Source organism: Somniosus microcephalus, chromosome 5, assembly GCF_052327205.1.
Source record: "Somniosus microcephalus isolate GS21.2 chromosome 5, FLI_Smic_1.0, whole genome shotgun sequence".
In the NCBI taxonomy this organism is placed as follows: domain Eukaryota; kingdom Metazoa; phylum Chordata; class Chondrichthyes; order Squaliformes; family Somniosidae; genus Somniosus; species Somniosus microcephalus.
The window spans coordinates 59,333,506-59,346,681 of NC_140991.1; the positions used below are offsets into that span (position 1 = coordinate 59,333,506).

General features: G+C 41.5%; 1 protein-coding gene across 7 annotated transcripts in view; it reads left to right on the top strand.

Moving 5' to 3' along the window:
- The window catches only part of znf438 (zinc finger protein 438), a 324,232-nt gene extending 312,449 nt beyond the window's left edge, over positions 1 to 11,783 (top strand). For all 7 annotated transcript variants that reach the window (XR_015078354.1, XR_015078357.1, XR_015078355.1 and 4 more), the window contains one exon: positions 11,361 to 11,783. The gene's annotated coding sequence lies outside the window, so the exon portion shown is untranslated. The remainder of the gene's footprint in view (positions 1 to 11,360) is intronic.
- Positions 11,784 to 13,176: the final 1,393 nt, after the last annotated feature.

Consider the following 13,176-nt stretch of genomic DNA (forward strand, 5'->3'; position numbering starts at 1 on the left):
GCTCTAGCTCTCCTTCCTCCGCTCTCCTCTCACCACGTACCGCTGTGTATACGGGCGGACTGGCCTGCTGGCTGAATAGTTACAGTACAACCGGCAGAGCTCTGCCGGAACCACCTACCTACCTGCCCGACCGATTCGACATCTAGACTCGCAACCAAAAGCGTCCGACGGCACCCTTAACTTATTCCGCGCAATATCGGAAATGCCCGGTTAGCCGACAGATTTTAGCAAGAGTATTGACTCACGCTGTAGTATAGTTACAAGGTTGCTGGCTGCCCTTTGGTGCCTAACCTCATTCATTCTTCATCTGCGAACCCATACCTTGAGTGTTAGCAGTCTTGCTCTACCAAGGAGGGCATCACAGGCAGACCTGATTGTTCACACCCAGTGTAGACCTCCAGCTCGGACTTCAACCTTCCAGGCTTGTCCTGGAGTCACCAGGAATAAAACATTAATCTGGACGCTGCTGTCAGCAATTTGGGAGAAAAATAATACCGGCCTTAAAAAAAAAAAGTGTTTTCTTTTCATTTTCATTGTACACTTTTGTTTATTAGTTATGAAAATATTGGCGATGGGGGAGGGGAGAAAGGCTGCTTGACTGACAATCAAGCAGAGACCCGGGACCAGCTGATGTGCCGGGAACAGTCGGTGAGGGCGTGGGGGGTCTGCGGGGGACCGAGGAAGACTGGGAGTCTGGTGATTGGGGCTCATGTAGAGGGAGAGAGGGAGTGGGATGGGATGGGCGTGGGAACCAGTATTTTCTGCAGTGTCGGGATAGCAGCAGCAGCAGTAACCTGGTGAGTGGGACCGGCGCTGAGAGAAATTTTATACAGGAAAAATACTTGCATTGCATGACAGGGGGTCCGTGGAATTTTTATAACACGGGAGGGGGGGCCTCAGAAGCAAAAAGGTTGAGAACCCCTGCTCTAGGCTTCTATGTAGTTATTTGCAATAAGAGAGGTGACCATCCATCTCATTATTATGGAAGTCTCTCTCCTGGCTGATCAGTAGACCAATGGTGGCTGTACATGACACAAGGAAGTATGTGACTGATTTGCCTGTCAAACATAACTAGCTCAAAGAAGCCCAGAATTGGTAGGCAGGGGGAGGGGACAAAAGGAAGAGATTAGTTTGAATTGTATTTGTTCTAGAGAGGTGGAGCGGGTTCGGCAGGGAATTCTAGAGCTTAGGGCCTTGGCAACTGAAGGTACGGCTGCCAATGGTGGAGCAAAGAAAATTGGGTAAGCGCAAGAGGCCATTACATTTTGACAAAGAGGCAGCATCATCTCAGAATAAGCCAATCAATGTGAGAGTTACAATGAAACTGTTGAAATTTGCATTTTGTGATCCAAATTTAGTATCAACACTTTGAGAAATCGGCACTTACATTTTTTAAATGGGATACTTTCTTTACAAAGGAAGATCACAATGTAGAAAGTTGAAAATATTCATTTGAACCTACTTTTATCTTTCGCTAAATATAGACTGAACATTTTTTTTTTTGCCCTTCCCTTCCTGTGCTACAGCCAACCCCCTGCTGAATGGGCAGACAAACCAGTTTCTCCCCAGTTCTTGCTTCTGTTTCTCTAATTGTACACTGGAGGTCCACGAGAACATCCAATTTTCCTTCAAGGTGGCAGGCACCAGTTTCTGCTTGACATCATAGGAACATAGGAACAGGAGTAGGCCATTGAGCCCCTCGAGCCTGTTCCCCCATTCAATGAGATCATGGCTGATCTGTGACCTAACTCCATATACCCGCCATTGGCCCATATACCTTAATACCTTTGGTTAACAAAAACCTATCAATCTCAGATTTAAAATTAACAATTGATCTAGCATCAGTTGCTGTTTGTGGAAGAGGGTTCCAAACTTCTACCACCCTTTGTGTGTAGAAGTGTTTCCTAACTTCACTCCTGAAAGGCCTGGCTTTAACTTTTAGGCTATGTCTGCTAGTCCTAGACTCCCCAACCAGCGGAAATAGTTTCTCTCTATCTATCCTATCAGTTTCCCTTACTATCCTGAAAACTTCGATCCAATCACCTTTTAACCTTCTAAATTTCAGGAAATACAACCCTAGTTTGTGTAATCTCTCCTCATAATTTAACCCCTGGAGTCAGGGTATCATTCTGGTAAACCTACGCTGCACTCCCTCCAAGGTCAATATATCCTTCCCGAGGTGTGGTGCCCAGAACTGCTCACAGTACTCCAGGTGTGGTCTAACTAGGGCTTTGTATAGCTGTAGCATAAATTCTATCCCCTTGTATTCTAGTCCTCTAGATATAAAGGCCAGCATTCCATTAACCATTTTGATTATTTTTGTACCTGTCCATGACATTTTAATAATTTTTGTACATGGACCCTCAAGTCTCTTTGGACCTCCACTGTTTCTAGCTATTCACCATTTAGAAAGTACTCTGATCTACCCTTTTTAGGTCCAAAGTGGATGACCTCACACTTGCCTATATTGAAATCCATTTGCCACAGTTTTGCCCATTCACTTAATTTATTAATACCTTTGTAATTTTATGCTTCCATATACATCAACAACTTGTATTTATATAGCACCTTTAACGTAGTAAAACGTCCAAAGGCACTTCACAGGAGTATTAAAAGACAAAAAATTTGACAACGAGCTACATAAGGAGGAATTAGGGCAGATGACCAAAAGCTTGGTCAAAGAGGTAGGTTTTAAGGAGCGTCTTAAAGGAGGAAAGAGAGGTAGAGAGGCGGCGAGATTTAGGGAGGGATTTCCAGAGCTTAGGGCTAGGCAACCGAAGGCACGGCCACCAATGGTTGAGCGATTATAATCAGGGATGCTCACGAGGGCAGAATTAGAGGAGCGTCGATATCTCGGCGGTGGGGGCGATTGTGGGGCTGGAGAAGATTACAGAGATAGGGAGGGGCGAGGCCATGGAGGGATTTGAAAACAAGGATGAGAATTTTCAAATCGAGGCGTTGCTTAACTGGAGCCAGTGTAGGTCAGCGAGCACAGGGGTGATGGGTGAACGGGACTTGGTGCGAGTTAGGACACGGGCAGCCAAGTTTTTGATGGCAGCCAAGTTTTCGATGACCTCAAGTTTACGTAGGGTAGAATGTGGGAGGCCAGCCAGGAGTGTGTTGGAATAGTCAAGTCTAGAGGTAACAAAGGCATGGATGAGGGTTTCAGCAGCGGATGAGCTGAGGCAAGGGCGGAGACGGGCGATGTTACGGAGGTGGAAATAGGTGGTCTTAGTTATGCTGTGGATATGTGGTCAGAAGCTCATTTCAGGGTCAAATATGATACCAACTTTGCGAAGAAGATCTACTCTGCTTACAGTGCCGCCTATCTTTGTGTCATTGGCAAACTTGGATATGTGGCTCTCTATCCCATCATCTAAGTCGGCGGTGAATACGGTGAATAGTTCAGGCCGCAACACAGATCCCTGTGGGACACCACTAATCACATCCTGCCAATTAGAGTACCTGCCCCTTATCCCTACTCTCTGTCTCCTGCCGCTCAGCCAATTTCCTAACCAGGTCAATAATTTGCCTTCAATTCCATGAGCTTCAACTTTAGCTAACCGTCTCTTATGAGGGACTTTATTTATATGGACTTCCAGAAGGCATTTAATAAAGTCCATAGACATTCCCCTGTCTACTACTTTAGTCACCTCTTCAAAACATTCAATCAGGTTCGTCAGGCATAACCTACTCTTTACACATCCATGCTGGCTCTCTCTGATCAGCTGAAAATTGTCAAGGTGTTCAGTCACTCTATCCTTAATTATAGACGCATGTAATTTCCTGACAACAGATGTTAGGCTAAATGGTCTATAATTCCCTGGTTTCACCCTCTCACCTTTCTTAAAAAATTGCATTTTTCCAATCTAAAGGAACGGTTCTCAAATTGAGAGAAATTTGGAAGATTATAGTTAGGGCATCTACTTTCTTTAAAATCTCACTGCAGTGTCGGATCAGAAATCAGAAACTCACCCCTTGAAGGGCACAGACCCAGGTCCTGTCGCTTTTGACAGCTCCAACGCATTGGGCCACGCTACAAAGTCTTTTTAAGCTATAACAAACTTGTGCGTCTTATTAGCAATGGCAGAGCCACTTGCTCCATTTCAAACATCTAAGTGTATAGAATGTCATAGTAAATCAGAAGGTCGAGATCAGAGTCAAAATGTATGTTTTTATTGGCAGTCTGGAAGGGGGTGGTTGGCAAATTCAATCCCCAGATCTTAACAAACATGAGGTTTTTTCTCCCCCTGCGTTTTAGAATAATTATTTTATATTGTCACTTTACTGCAGTTACCTGTAATGAGCTGTGACTATAATTGGAATGGGGTATGCCAACACAAAATTGGGAATTAAATGCACTACACAAGGGAGAGCAGAGTAACCAACAGCTATTAACAGTTGGCTCCTTAATACAGTGAGTAATGCAATATTAGAAACCCAAATATGTTATTTTTAATGTGGTTGATCGGCAGTATTAGAGTACAACCCACTGAAATAAACAGAACGGCAAACATTTTCAGGACCATGCAATCCCATAAATGTATTCAATATTTTTGAAGCAAGCTCAGCATCACTCATTTTAATAGCGGAGACTGAGATCCTAAACCACATAGTTTGGTTATAAATATCAGTCGCCAGACATGTTTGGTTTCTGGCCCTGGGACTTGCAGGGAATAAGAGCACTGTAACAGTACTGGTGCTGATCTGAGACCGTTACCTACTGAGAGCAAAGCAGGCGTGAGATAAACCCCAACCCTAACCAAATAACCCTGCACATCCAGATGATGGTTAACTTTTATTGTTCTTTGAACTCTCAACTAACATTAGAACAGGATCTTGTTAAACTTTGCGTTGCACTGGCTGCAGTTACTCGTTTCCTGGATTTTATCCTCCATAATTTGCCTAAATATGATTTGGGTACCATCACACCCAAATTAATTGGACAGTTTATATTGATCCAAACAATGCAGTGTGACTGGGCTGTAACCGTAGAAGCTTATAGCACAGACAGAGAGCATTCAGTCTGTTGTGTCTGTGCCAGCTCTTTGCTGGGGTAATCCAAAACTAAACCCTCTGCCCTGGCTCTCCCTTTACTTCTGTATCTTCCTCTGTTTAAATATTTATCCAACTTTCACTTAAAAGATGCAATGATCTCTGCCTCAATCACTTTGAGCATTCCATGCTCCAGCAACTCTCAGCATAAATACATTTCTCCTAACCTCTCTTACTCTTAATGATCATTTTAAATTATCGAGCCCCTCGCCATTGACTCACTAACCAGAAGAAATAACCTTTCCCTATTCTCTCTTACTAAAGCCATTCAGAATTTTTAAAACCTCTATTAAATCTCCTCATCGCCTTATCTGCTCCAGCAGAAAATAGTCCTGATATCACAAGTCTCTCCTTATATAACTATAGTTTCTCATCCTGGTAAATCTGTGTTGTATGTTCTTAATGTCTTTAATATCTGTTCTTTAATGGGGTGCCCAAAACTGCACAAAGTACTCTAACTGTGGCCTTAACCAAAGTTTTGTATAAATTTATCATTACTTCTTTACTCTGATACTCTCTGCCCCTATTCAGAAACCTGAAATGCTCTTGGCCATTTTAACGTTTTTATCTTCCTCCACTTCCACTTTCAAGAAATGATGTATTTGAACCCCTAAGTCTCTCTATTCATCCACACCCTTCAGTGCCTTTCCATTGGGGATACTCTAATTTATTGTATTTTCTCCCAAATTGTATTAATGATACAGAATAGGGGTCCCTACCATTGGTAAATAGACCACATGGTTCCAGATCTTGACTTTGGTTTCAGAAGTAGTCACTTTTTTTAAATGGATCACAATCTGAATGTTATTTGTGAAGAATATGTAATTGTTAGAGCTTAAAAGTGGAAGAGCAACTTTTGGAGCCATTATCATTTATGTTCACTTTTATTTATTATTTAGATATAATTAAACAAAATAAATTCTTCACTGAACTGCTGACTCTCGTAATTATTTTTTAAATTATAGATGGCCAAACAGATGTTGAAATTTAATTGAAACTGTAAAAATTAAAAATAGACCATACTTAAATATAGGGTAACTCTTCCTTGAGGTATTTGCTCAAGCGAATACAGATGCTAATGTAAAGTGAGTGGAATTTGAATGTCTGTTTGTCCGAGTGATACTTGTTCTGCTCTGTTACCCTTTTCCCAACAATACAATACTGTGGATAATTTTTGCTTTGTGAAACACTGGTAACAGAGCTGCACCGGCACTGACTGTACACAGAGAGTCAACGACACTCAGCTGCCATTTTAGCAAGTGTCAGCTGTGGCTCAGTTGGTAGCACACTTGCCTCTGAGTCAGAAGGTTGTGGGTTCAAGTCTCACTCCAGGGACTTGAGCACATGAAGCTAGGCTGACACTCCAGTGCAGTGCTGAGGGAGCGCTGCACTGTTGGAGGTGCCGTCTTTCAGATGAGACGTTAAACCGAGGCCCTGTCTACTCTCGCAGGTGGACTATTTCAAGGAAGAGCAGGGGAGTTATCCCGGTATCCTGGCCAATATTTATTCCTCAACCAACATACCACAAAACAGATTATCTAGTTATTATTTACTATCACATTGCTGTTTGTGGAAGCTTGCCGCGTTTCCCACATTACAACAGTGACTGCTTCAAAAATACTTCATTTGTTGTAAAGCGCTTTGGGATGTCCGATGGTCGTGAAAGGCACTATATAAATGCAAGTCTTTCTTTTTTCTTTCAAGTTGGCCACATGAGTGATTTTACAAACGGCATAGAAACCTAGATTTAGTTTTTGTGTAGGTAAAGGGGTTAAGTAGAACCATTCCATGATTTTTGGTGTGGCAATAAACTTTGCTCAGGATGTATTGCGTCTTTTCGATGGCAGAGTTTGCAGTCACACTTCACAAACTAGAGCACATCAAATGACTGAGCACCTAGCCGTTGGAGATTTAACCGTTTGCTGTGTTCCTATAACTGACAAAATAAAACTAGATGCTAATGAAAACCAGCATAAGTGCATGAATAATTTTGAATTTAAAAAAAAATGGTGATCCCATACAGTACTGAGCAGTAGGTAACAGGTGAAATGTGTTTGCTACATATTAAGTCGGAAACCACAGTGATGAGGTTTTGAATCATACTGTAAGCGACTTGGCCACAGGAACCATACCCTGAGACGTTCTCAGTAGTGATAATATCAAAACAGCTTTTATCACAGTTTCCCAGCGTCATACAATATTCAGAATTCTTCAGAATTGTACAAAAGATTGGAATTTGTGTGTGGGGAAATAATAATTCAGCCCTAATCATGGTCGTTAAACTTGCTTTATCTGATGCTATTTATTAAAGCACACATTTCTTATGAAGGGTCCCGCCCCGCCCCCCAACCCCCCGAAACGTTAATCTGTCTTTATCGTTCAGATGCTTGCTGTGTATTTTTTTAATTGAGAAACACAGCTGGCTTTGAGTTGTCAGTAATGAAGGCAGATGCTATGTTAAGTACCTTTGTCAGTCTAACTCACTGTTTTATTCCTCCTGTTTGGTGAATCTCTCTTCAGTTGTTGTTTCTTGAAGCGTGCTATCTAAACTGACAGAGAAATGGGACCCAATTATTATTGCGTGCACTTTTCTATTATTTCATTCCTGATCTTTGTTTCTTCTGCTGTTGCTTTATGTTTTTAACTCCCTGTTTTGTCTTTTCTTCCTCCTCTCCCCATCTTCACGCTCTGTTTTAGTCTGGGAGCATGTGGGCATTTCTGTTCACGCTCTTTGGTCATTCTAGCATGAGTAATTCCCATGAGCAAAAGATTCACCTCAAGTGGGCTCCAGTTGCTAAATGATTACTAGGATTTCTGGAAAATGAACAGCGTTCCTGCATGAAATGACTGGCCCAAGGCTGATGAAAGAGTGAGGGGAAGTCCCCCCCAAGGCCAGCCAGCGATTAAGGATTGGCTGCAGGCACACTTGACCTCTCCTCCCCACCGTTCAATAAACCGCTGATGCACACTATCCAGTTGGCATGTCACTGTATCTACAGCGAGCCACTGCCCCAGGAGAGAAAGGGATAAAATGGTTAATTGAATGATGAAATAGGCAACTGTTGGAAGGCCAGAGAATGTATTCTAACTAACCTGAGAGCATGGTAGGTTCTGGTTTGTAAAATATGTAGTAATATCATTTGCACAGGAAAGAAAACTTTGATTTGAGTTGAAACAATGAATAAAGCTAATTATTTCTCTTACGGGTCATATTTAAAATTCTTATCGTTAGGTATAAAATCAACTCCATCCTGAGACAAGCACCTACTAATGGGAGTGTCCTAGCTTTGGTTTTGAATGGGTGAGTCAGTATGCGCTTGATTCACTTTTCAGTTTCTGTTTATTTTAGTTTAGACCCCATGGCCCAGCAAGTGTTGCATTGTCAGTGGTGGGTCGATGTATTACTGGACTCTCCCATGAGCATCCCAAGAGTGAGGGCTTGCTCACTAGTTTGAGCTGGTATTTTAGACATTTGCTCTGGGAAGTGTGGCAGTTCTTTCCATCTCCACACTTGTGATATTGTTCAGTTGTGGGAACTGCCAGTGCCTCCAGGGTCATGTGAAATGCCTTTCAATTCTCCAAAGACTGCAGGTTTGAAATCCCCTGAAATGATCGGTCAGCCCCTGCAACAGCTTGGCTTTGTGACTCACTGTTGAATCAGTGTGAAGTTTTAGCTTCATGACTCAATACAAAACCAAACAAATAAGTTTAAACTTTGCAGCCTGTTCCTCTCTGATTGTGATTTCCAGGCCTTAAGCTTGATACTGCTGATCAGCTGTGGGGTGAAGCAAGGGTCAAAGCTGTTTTTAGCCAACCTTTAAAGGCTGCCCCCAGGGGAAGTGTCCAGCTCTCCTGACTTGGCCTGGGAACAGGAGTGTGCAATTCTAGCAGCCGAGGCACAGTCATTTTCGGCTAGAACTCCTGTTGATTTCCCAGCAATGCTGGCACTGCATTCACCTTCACTTGGCCCTGCCACCCCATTGCCCAGGAACCTTCTGGGATTTATAACAGGCAGGATCATCCCAGCCCCAAATGAAACTTCCACTAACACTGGGTTCAAAGGCCATACATATGTTGTGTCCAAAGAAACACATGCTTTGGTGTGGTAATAACTTGTTTTAAATTTTCAGACCCTCTAGAACATTCCCGTCAAAGAAAAACAAAGTGATCCAAGAGAAGTGTAATTGCTACAATGTGCTGACTTCCATTAGGGGGCCATCTAGTGTTGAGTTAACAATATGCAAGGACCGGACATAGCAATACACACGCACTTTTTTTAAGCTTCTCTCTAATCATTTCAATTAAAATGTACCATCACTGCTGGAAAGAAATAAAATCTTTGGTTATTGCATTAACTCTGTCCGGCTACCTATAAACTGAAGTACTACAGTTTTAAAGTACTGAACCCAGCAGCTTTAAAGCAGTAATATTAGACATACAAACTCTGGAGTCATAATTAAAAAGGTCCCTGTGGCTGTTGCAAATTTCGATACTTCATTTAATTTTTTTTTGGTGTTATAGTGAGTCATGGAGCTAAAACTTCACACCCATTTAACAGTGAGCCAAGTTGTACTTGGGGCTAAGACTGATCTGGTGAGGTTAATACTTAAATCTTCATTTATGGGATTTACAACATTTCAGCCTTAGGAGAGGCATCTATGTGGCACTGGCAGTGCTAAAACATGCTCCATAATGGTCCCATTAACATAATAGACCACAAAAACAATACCGGAGTGCTTTGCAATCATTTTGGAAGCCAGACTTGAGATTGCTGCCTAGAAATCACGCCTGTGTAGGTGTATCTTTCAATCATTCACGCTGTGGAGTTAATGCAGTAGTACTGTATTGACAAGTATTCCCGGTAGTTGATAAGATGATGTCCTCACTGAAGAACTAATGATTGTGATATAATCACTGCTACTCTATCCAGTGATAATCTGCCATTTGATTACTGAAATTAGTGCATATTACAATAAGTCAAATATAATTTAAAAGTTTATTTATAAAACTATATTTTAAATAATGCAATGTAGAACTGTCAGATCACTCATTTGGTTTATGAAGTGACGTGGCACTATTTGTACATTAAAGGCATTATATAAATGCAGGTTGTTGATTGAGACTCAATCGTGTATTAGTTTAAAAATAGGAGCTGGTATGATGTAGTTCACTCTTGAAAGTAAACACAGCTCCATTAGGTTCATTGGGTTTATAATCTGCATCACAGGCTTAGATCACAAGTCACACTCCAAACACTTGCCAGCTCTGAGGATGTATGATGGTTACACGTAAAGTGTCCAGCCATTTTCACTGTTGAGATATTTATCGTATCTTCCTGCTACTGATGGGCTGTGCTTGGTATAGACGTGTGCCTTGCACCATTACTGTCACTGAGCTTCACATCCAAACCGGCTCTTACCTCCTTCCATGGCTTGTTTTGGAATTTACTATTACGTTACAATGCTAGTTTCAGTATTTTGATAATTTTGCGGAATAGTTCAGAGTGTTGGGCTGTAACTTTGCTTGCCTGGGGTGGTATGATCGGCAGTAGATTTGTTTGCATCCCAAAAGACTTTTTGTGAAATGACAGTTGTGAAGTTAGTTTGTCCAAAAGTCTGTGGTTCACAAGTCTTTGTTATTTTTGTATGTGGGGCTGAAACAGATGTGGTTGTACTAGTGTTTGGTTATAGAAAGTAAACTGATGTGTCTTAGGTGAGAACTGCAGTATTATGGCTGGTTGAAAGTACCAGTTCAGGTAGAGATTCATCTTTCTATTGGTGCGAACAAATGTGGTGGCCAGGAAATTTACCATTAAAGAACAAAAACTTGTCTTCCCAGGTAATGTGTGGGCTTTTCATGCAGCTGCTAATTTTTTTATTCATTTACACAATGTCCGTGTTCTCCTGCAACCAGTCAATATACAAGGTAGTCGCTAACAAATCCAATAAAGAATTGAGGAGAAACTTCTTTACTCAGAGCGGTGAGAATGTGGAACTCGCTACACACGGAGTGATTGAGGTGAATAACATAGATGCATTTTAAGGGGAAGTTAGATACGTACATGAGGGAGAAAAGAATAGGATATGTTGATAGGGTGACATGAGGTAAGTTGGGAGGAGGCTCGTGTGGAGCATAAACACTGGCATAGACCAGTTGAGCCGAATGGCCTGTTTCTGTGCTGTAAGATTCTATGTAATCTATTTAACAAGACTGTAAAGATTGTGTTTCTTCATGAATAGGTTCTGGATACTTGTGAATATCCTGTTGCTATAAAATCTCTCATTGTTTATGATTTTTTTTAACAGGATGCAACTCGGAACTTTTTCCAAAGGCACAAGATGGTCAGTTTGAATTTGGGCCAATGCAGCACATTTGACAATTGTAAAGCTCCACCTGCTGGTCAGCTGCTGCAAGTCTTCAATCCCAATCAACTCCTGATCTAAGCAGAGTTAACACCAGTAATGTCCAAAAAACTGCTCAATTTAGTGGTGTGACTATTGAACTGTTACTTTTCCATTTATTCATATTTTAAAACATTTACAAGGGACAGTTGGACATAATATTGGCCACAATTTTCCATTTTGAATGTCTTTTACTGTACAGTTCTAATTGAACAACTTTTTCCTGACCTTTTAATTTCAGTTAATTAATAGCTAAAATTATTCAATGTGTGGTTTTGTAAAATTATAGTTAATAGTTTGAAATAAAATGTGTTTTCTGTGCTCTTCCCCCTTTAGTGGATAAAATTGTTCTTTATTGAATGTATGAGGACACTGTTCACTACTAGGCCAGTACTGCGGTATACATTTTGTTTAAGAACATAAGAATTAGGAGCAGGAGTAGGCCATACGGCCCTTTGAGCCTGCTCTGCCATTCAATAATATCAGGGCTGATCTTCGACCTCGATAGTTTACCAACAGTTTTTACACTCTTTCAGGTGGCCTTGACAGTGCAAATGAGCTCTCCTGGACCATGCAGGTGATTCTTTGAATGCTGTTGGTAAAACTGCCAGTAGTATATAAAACATGTGAGAATTTTGTCTTTGAAAGGCTTCAAACGAATGCTGTCAAAGATCTGCTGTACATTCTTTAGTTTGTCAGTTGGCCTTCTAAGTTAGATAACCATGGACTGTTTCCACATTTGCCCACTTAAAATACTGTAAAACCACAATACTTTTTCAAAAACCATTATTTCCCACGCCACTCCACTCCACATCACCCGGATATTGTACTGTGCTGTTGTTTCTGGAGGCTGGGTCTGTAGTGCGTTGCAACATTTTACTTTCAGTTCTGGGAGCTGGGTTTGAATTGAACTCCGACTGATGGAATGATGATCTCCCAATTGCTGCCTGTAAACAAAATGAGTTTGAGCTGTAGCAGTATCAGAGTTCCCTATGCATCTCATGGGCACAATTCAGCACTAACTGGCAAGTTCACACAGTATCCAAAAGAAGGGAGAAGAGATGAAGGAAATTGGTGAAATTATATGGGAAATAGTTCTCTTTAGTAGGCTGAGCATAAGGTAGACTATCACCTGGATCAAAGTTCCACTTGATGGTTGTGACATCTCATGTTGCTAAAGGTTAAAATGAAAAATCATCTGTAACCTTTTTGGGATTTTATTCTACAATATTTTCTCTGGTTTAACATCTCAGGCAGGTACATAGGTACTTGCCAACAGGACTGGTCTAAGACCTAGGTAATTTTTTAGCAAGCTCAGGGTTACTGGTTTTATCACGTGTTCTCACATGATCATCCTCAACTTCAGAGGACAATAGAAGAAATACTTCACTAGAGTGTGATTTTAGCTATAAACTGCCAAACAGATTTATTAAACAGTAAATGGATAAGTGAATGGTAGTGGCACACTGTAGATTAAAGTACAGGCTTAAACATCGCTCCTTAGAAGATAAATAAACAGTGTCACCTGGGAATCCCTGGCCCAAGACCGCACAAAGTGGAGGAGAAGCATGGAGCAAGCGGAAGCCAAGCGCAAGGAGTGCACGTCAACCCAAGCACCCCACCCACCCGCCCCTTCAACAACCGTCTGCCCCACCTGCGACAGAGACTGTAGGTCCCGCATTGGACTAATCAGTCACCTGCGAACTCATTTTTAATGCGG